The 7,444-nt window shown below is 42.8% G+C and overlaps 1 long non-coding RNA gene across 1 annotated transcript in view; it reads right to left on the reverse strand.

Moving 5' to 3' along the window:
* Positions 1–3,482: 3,482 nt before the first annotated feature.
* LOC118155815 overlaps positions 3,483–7,444 on the reverse strand; it is a 22,053-nt gene continuing 18,091 nt past the window's right edge. Inside the window, exon 4 of the long non-coding RNA XR_004746028.1 lies at positions 3,483–3,808. This is a non-coding gene — a long non-coding RNA (uncharacterized LOC118155815). The remainder of the gene's footprint in view (positions 3,809–7,444) is intronic.

Consider the following 7,444-nt stretch of genomic DNA (forward strand, 5'->3'; position numbering starts at 1 on the left):
ACTTAAAGAGATGCTTTCTTGAGACCTTTTTTGTTGAATCCATCCATGGTCACAAATCTGTGTTGTAGGATCCACAAACCTGAGGTTGCAGTAACCACCATCACCCAAGACTGCCACCAGCAGAGGTCAGAGGGTGTCTGTGGGACACCCCACTGTGCAAACACCAGCCCAGTGCCCAAACCACAGCTATAACTCACAGGGATATTAGGACACACTTCAAGAAACACTGGTGGTGACACTGAAGATAGCTCAGCTCAGATTCTTTCCCTGAGAAATTACCCTGCATCTTTTCTCAAATCCCACTGAAGTGGATTCATTGCAAGGTTCATTGCACCAGCCTTTTGATTTCTCGTTTTCGGCAGAAGAGAATGCCAGTACTCTTTCAGGAGACAGCTGAAATATATCATGTTAGTGGCCATGTTGGACAATTAGTAGCCTGCTCAAAGCAGAAAATACCAGTTGCTGAAGAAGTTGAGGCTCTGCCATAACTAGGGCCTGCTGCAGGGGGATCCAGGGGACCCGCTTTCTACTTACATAAGGCCACATATAATACCCAGGGGATATCAGCTTTTCGTATGTCTTGTTGGTATAAACAGGCAGTAGAGGTCTGCAAATGTCTTTGTCTCTCTCCACCACCTGCTTGGTGAAATTGCACATTTACTTTAGGAATTGTCATCGCCCCTCATATTTACACCATAGGACTATCTGTTATGGCACTTGATCCGCGTGTACTGGATCCCCATCCACTGAACAGTATTTTTGGTCTAAACACATAAGGGAGAGATGAAATGAGTCTTTCAAGAATTATTGACACACCTATATTATAACTTGGTCCCTACTGGCAAAATGCATTTCACAATCCTGTGTTATTTTCTTCCACAGCCCTGAAAACCAGTGGACATTTTGCCATGCTGCAGCTTCTAAAGGCAAGTCTGGTGTCACTCAAAGGGCACAAGGCCAGCCACAGGCTGTGCTTCTTGCACCAATGTGCAGCCCCAGGGCGGACACAGGCCATGCATGCAGAGGACACTCACAGCCAGGGCAGGCAGCAGCAAGACTGCATGAAGCATTGCACTCTACAACAGCTTTATCTTCAGCTCACTTCATCTTGGGCAACCAAACTCCAGGCATTTCAGTACAAGACCCCCCAGACCCCGGGGCAAAGGGGGCAGTGTGGCATGCTTCTTGCACCAGGGCACTACGAGACTCTCAACCCTCTCCTCTGGGGACCAACAGGCGGTGTCTGCTGCAAGGAAAGACCTGGCTCTCGGGACCAGCAGATGTTACTATTTATGGAGGTTTTTTTTTTTTTTTTTTTTTTTTTTTTGGCTGAAACAGCTTCCAAGGGACAGTAGCTAATGTTTAAGCAGTGACTTTTTACCCAGAGAAAAAAGACATGCTTTACTGTTTAGAGCAGGAGAGGAGCAGGCTGGTGCCACAGGGATGCGTAGGCAGGGCACAATGGGTGTGTGACTCCTGTGCCCAGCCACTCTTTTGGTGCAGCTTTCCTGAGAGGAAGACCTGAATCCTGACAGAGACACCAGCTGGCCAGATGTGAGTCACGCCAAGCTGGGCACAGGAGCCAGCGTGGAGGGAAGGAAGGAGCCACCAAACAGAAGAACACAGCTCTTGCCCCTTGGAAGCTGATGACCCAGCTGGCCCTGCCCAGGCAGAAATGCTCTATGGCAAGGAAAGGAGGCTGTCCCTGCTGCCATGGAGGTTTTGAGCAAGTGGCATCTGAGTTGCACACATACAGCCAAGGGTGCACTTTACCCAGATCCTCCCTCCAAGAGGGTCCGTTAAATTGGAGATTGCCCTCCCTTTTATTTTTATTTCATGCCCCATGATAAATGTATCAGCAGAGCCTCTCTAGTCCAGGGATCACAGTGAGGATAGCAGCACATGCCAGCAGAATGGTACAGTCGTGTTTGCGCTACCCCCACCATGATGTTACCCAGCTGGTCTGGATATAGTCTAGTGCCAATACACAGATTCATAGAAAGCAGTAAATCAGCTTGTGTTATAGCTGTTCCCAGACACACAGAAATAATGAGTCATGCCATAATAACCCACGGATTAGCCTTAAAGTTTGTGGTTTTTTAAAAAGCATAATAAATGTTATGCTGCTTTTATTTTTCTGCCATCTTTGAATAGTCCACGTACACACTTGGATACAAAGTAAACAAATGGGTTAAAATTCTGATTGTTCTTAAAATACAGATCTAAAAAGACCCTAAAATAACCTGACTGACAGTGCTGAGACTTTTACAAAACAAAACAAACAAAACAAAACAAAAGATCATTAGCAGTGGGCATTTCAGTACATTTGCAAAGGCTGTTATAGTTAAATTGCCCCCAAGTTTATGCTTCATGGAGGCTATGACAGGAACAGACTGCCCGATGGTGTTGGGGTAAATACACGTAGAGAAGTCACTGCACTGCAGTTATCTCTCTGCGGCACAGCAGCTTCTAATACGTCAACAACTTGAAAAGAACCTCTCTTCTCCAGACAGCCTTTACCCCTTTATCTTAAAATAGGGTTGGGTGTTCCTGTGTTCCTGGCTTTTTAGGAAACTTCAGCCTGGACTTTTTAACCTTCCTGTCCCAAGTCTCTCGATAATTGAACTGACATAAATAAACCACATGCTTTTAACTGATGGCTCCAATTACTTGTTTTTGCCAGTGCTATAGCTAAGCCATGGCTGAGAAAGCCAAGACTTAAATAAATATCCATATATTTACTATGCTGCTGCTCCACTGACTACAAGGAAAACTCAGACAACCTTTGAACTATTGTGGCACCACTACAGTGAAGAGAGATACAGCATCTGATGTGCCTGGGGCTGCCATAAAATAACTGGCATCCCAGTCTTTTGTGGTTCAGCGTAATGGGGCTTTGGGTTTAGCCACTCCAGCCAAACCAGTGCCTTTCTAAATTTCCCATGTTTTTATATTTAAACAAAGTCCAACTCTCCCAGGCTCTGTGAGGAGCAGCAAACCTGGTGGTCCCCATTTTCTGTTTTCTTTTGAAAGCTGGGACATACTGCTGAATTTCCCCCAAACACCACCTATGATTTCCCTGTACTTCACAGTCCCAGCAACCTCAGCTGCTGATCCCACAGAAACTTCCTCTGCTAATACTCCAAGGAGTAGAAGCCTTTTGTAGCCAAGCTGGTAGTAATATTGTGGTTGCATGCATGTTTGTAAAGTTTGTTTTGTGTAGATTTAATCTGAGGCGAAATGACTGGACGGAATTCTGTGCTACTTCAGGCCATGCACAGATGTTTTGTCTGAGCTCTCCTTATCTCCACTTGTGAATCTCAGCTCACATGACTTTCTGCTCTGAATCACAATAATATTCACAAGCAAATGGGCTGCTTTCAGAAGAAATATTTAATTATTTGTCAAAAAAAAAAAAAAATGCAGACTCTCTAAAGCTTCAGCAAAAAATGTCTATGTAGAGCTCACAGAGAAGAGCTCTTTCCCTCCCGTCTCCCCTTCCCCACCAACTTGCCCTGCAGGAAAGAGGACCTCTCTGTCAACACCTGGCAGACAGTGAGATGACTGAAAGGAGCCAAAGGAACCAGTGGCCAGCTCCCAGACTTGTTTACTTTACCAAAGCTAATGCACGAGGCCAGGAGGCACTTCTAGTGAAGAAAAAACAAGGAGGCACATCTTGGAGTGGAGGGGAGATTAAATGCAGCCGTGGTTGGAAAGTTGGGCCACTAGAAGGTGCACAGGTCTGCCCCACGTAAGCCATTCCCTTTCCTGGGGAAGAGCCCCTTGCTTTGAGACCTCAGACTAAAACCTGAAAGAAAAGTAAAGAATAAAAAGAAGGAAAAAATCCACTGAGGAGTTTTTAGAGGGTTGTAAAGAGAAAGTGACTCAGTGCTATGGGGAGTTTTGTTGAAGAGCAGAGGTAGCTAGACAAAGACCCTGCTAAAGCAACTGAGCCAAGCAGCTTAGGTGGCTGTAATAAGAGACTGGTGGCATGTAGGATAGCTTGTGGGGCAGCTGGGCTTGCAGGTTCTCGTGCCAGGGCCAGTGGCACCAAGCAGGGGTATTTCTGTATGCACAGAGAGGAGAGCAGGACCAGGTGTGGCTACAGCTGTACCACAGGAGAGGAATAATTAACTGTTATTGCATTCACTTCATTTTTCCACTGCCTTGGCCTCATAATTGTTAGTAAAATACTCTTTGGCAGGGCAATTAATTCTTCTTTGTAAATAGGGAAAATTAATTACCTAGGCAGCAAGTAGTTTAGTTTAACTTTCCCAAGCGTCTGGGTGAGAGGTTGAGCTAGTCTTTTAATAGTGATCCCTCAGATTTGATTCTGGCTTTTCATAGAATCACAGAATCATTTAGGTTGGAAAAGACCTCTAAGGTCATCTTGTCCAACCCTTAACCTAGCACTGCCCAGTCCACCGTTAAACCATGTCACTAAGCACTACATCCACAGGTTTTTTGATGACCTCCAGGGATGGTGCCTCAAATACTTCTGTGGGCAGCCCATTCCAATACTTCACAACCCCTTCAGTGAAGAAATTTTTCCAAATATCCACCCTAAATCTCTCCTGGTACAACATAAAACCATTTCCTCTTGTCTTATCACGTGGTACTTTGGAGAAGAAACTGACTCCCTCCTTGCTATAGCCTCCTTTAAGGTAATTGTAAAGCACAATAAGGTCTCCCCTGAGCCTCCTTTCTTCCAAGCCAAGCAACCTGGCTGTCTAAAAGGGATACAGGATTATGATATCTTTGAAGATACAGATAGTGTTCCTGAGCTGTGTAAACACTTTCCAGCTGAGCACTACTTGGTGAGCATGTTATTCTCCACTTCTATCTTTTTTGATACATTCTGATCCAGCACTCCAGTACTTTGTTCCTTTGCTGATTTAAATAAAGCTTCCGGTTCCGTAAGTCTTCCACTGACCGCCTATAATCGCTATTTAAGGGAGTTCAGCTGCTCTCTGATGTTTTCTAAGCAAAAGGAAGCTAGCAACTTCTTGTTTTAGTCAGGGTCTGCACAGAGAGCAATTTCCTCTCGTCTTTACTTTGAGGCATTACAGTGGTGCTCTCCATTGCTGGTTGTGAGGCCATTTTAATCTCTTACACAGCAGCATAACTTTTGTGCATGGGTCCACCCGCATGTTCCCCTGAGAAGTGAAAAAATTCAGATGGCACAGCAAGCCACATGTTAAAAGACAGCAAGGCCATGATAAATTTCAGATGCGCAGCCTTTTTAAGTTCTTCCTTTTTCTTCTAGAACCATAGAATCATCTAGGTTGGTAAAGACCTTCAAGATCACCAAGTCCAACTATCAACCTGACCTACTGAGTCCCATCACTAAACCTTATCCCTTAGCACAATGTCAACGGTTCTTCTAAATACCTCCAGGGATGGGAACTCCACCACTTCCCTGGGCAGCCTGTTGCACCCTCTCCATGAATAAAGTCTTCCTAATATCCAACCTAAACCTCCCTGGCACAAGTTGTATATAGTACTGTTCTACATTTCCAAGAATTTCTCCTACGGTATGAGAACCACACCCTGCTCTGTTGCACTAGTGTAATTTCTGTGACCTCTGCCTAACTGCAAAATGGAGTCCAATGTAACGTGGCAGAGTTTTAACTGACCAATAAATAAATAAATAAATAAATAAAACAGTATCATGCATTTAAATACCTCTGTCAGTTTATTTTGCCTCCTAGGTACATGCTCATTGTATAGTCATTATAATATCTGGGCATATATTAGATATAGATCTACAGGAAATTCTATTTCTCCAATTATTTTTGGTCTTTGTGGACTGTCCCACAGCTGACGGACTATGCATAATGGAGGTCATTGTAACTTGCAGGCCTTTGCCTACAAGTTCTCCTGACTGCCTGCGTTTATCAGTAACACTGAAGCTGAGCTCAAAAGGACCTATTTTAGCATAAGATGAAAAAGAGCAAATAAAAACGAGTTCATCAGCCTTTCAGCCCCACTTTTTTTTTCCTTACACAGCAGCATCCTTGGTTTGCTTGGAGTCTTTGGGCATTACTGCAACATAAACATTAAGAAATGATAAGTATACAACAGGAGAATAAAAACCAACTACATATAATAAGTTCTTCCCTCCACAACAAGAGCAGTTAATAGTCTTAAAACACTGTGAGAAAGACATTTTCCCACTGAAAAAAAATCCACAGGAAATAAGAAAAGTCAGCAACATTTTGACATGACTTTCTAATTGCACTGTTACTCTCTGTATGGGAATTTAATGAGTATTAAAAGCATCTCAGTTTGTTAGTGTGCAATAGAAGAAACCCGACCTTGGTGACCATCCCCCAAAGCAAATATTTGTAAACGTTAAGATAGCAAATGAGGTGTTATTTAAATGAAGGCACTCTAAAAAGTTTTCTTAAACCATTCAACTTTCCCAACCCATTGAATGAGGACTTGTTTGAATTAATTACAAAATTCTACATATTTCTTTTCTTTCTTGTGATGGATTTCTGGGAAGATTAAGAGGGCTCACTCACATCCATTCCCACTAACTCAGGCAAAATATTGAACATTTACTCTCAGTCCATGAGACCAGATGGGGAAGCAGGGTCTTATTTAAATGAGAGCCCTTGGGTTTGGCCACCCTTTCCAGTGCCCTGTTCTGGGAAGCACTCTGTCAGGGTGTTCCTGGCTCATGCTAGTCACCCAAAAACTAGCACAATAGCACACAGGTGTCTCCATTGCCAGCTCCCATACAGCTCAACGGAGGAATGCTGCATTTCATTTTATGTTTAAAAGCCATTAGAAGCACTGGGCAGCATTCAGGTAGACCAGGGATCCATTTTTAAAAAACAAGGGTCATATTTATTAAAATAATATTTTATATTATTTATATTATTTATTTAATAGAATAATATTAAAATAATGGTATTTATCCCTTGGAAAGCAGCATTAACACCAACTTGGGATGCAGTGAAAAATAAGAAGTGTACTTACACAATCCAAAAACAGACAACAGTTCCAAGAGCTTTAAAGGCCAGTGAAAAGAAACAAAAACTTAATTATTTCTGTCTATACTTCAGCTCAGCTCCATGAGTTTTCTTTATGGTATGTTGCAGCCCTCTGTCTTTCAAGGCATTTCATGCTCTTTTAATGCACACTCTCATTGCCCTTTCCTTTAAAGAGATTAATTAGAGACAAGGAACATTCAACTGTTATACAAGTATAACTGACCTTGTGTTCTTTGTTAAGTCTGTCCTTCCTATCCCTGATCAATCCCTATAAATATAATTCAGTCAAGGTGCTGATTTTAACCATTTTATTCTGGATATTATTCTGTGACTTTCTTATCCATAGGGAAACTGATCCAAAGCAAATTTCACTTCTCAGGCCACAGTTTCAGGAAATTGATTGCATTCAAAATATCTCCTTTTTCTTTTCTTTATTCTTTTCT

This window comes from Oxyura jamaicensis, chromosome Z, assembly GCF_011077185.1.
Source record: "Oxyura jamaicensis isolate SHBP4307 breed ruddy duck chromosome Z, BPBGC_Ojam_1.0, whole genome shotgun sequence".
Classification (NCBI taxonomy): Eukaryota; Metazoa; Chordata; class Aves; order Anseriformes; family Anatidae; genus Oxyura; species Oxyura jamaicensis.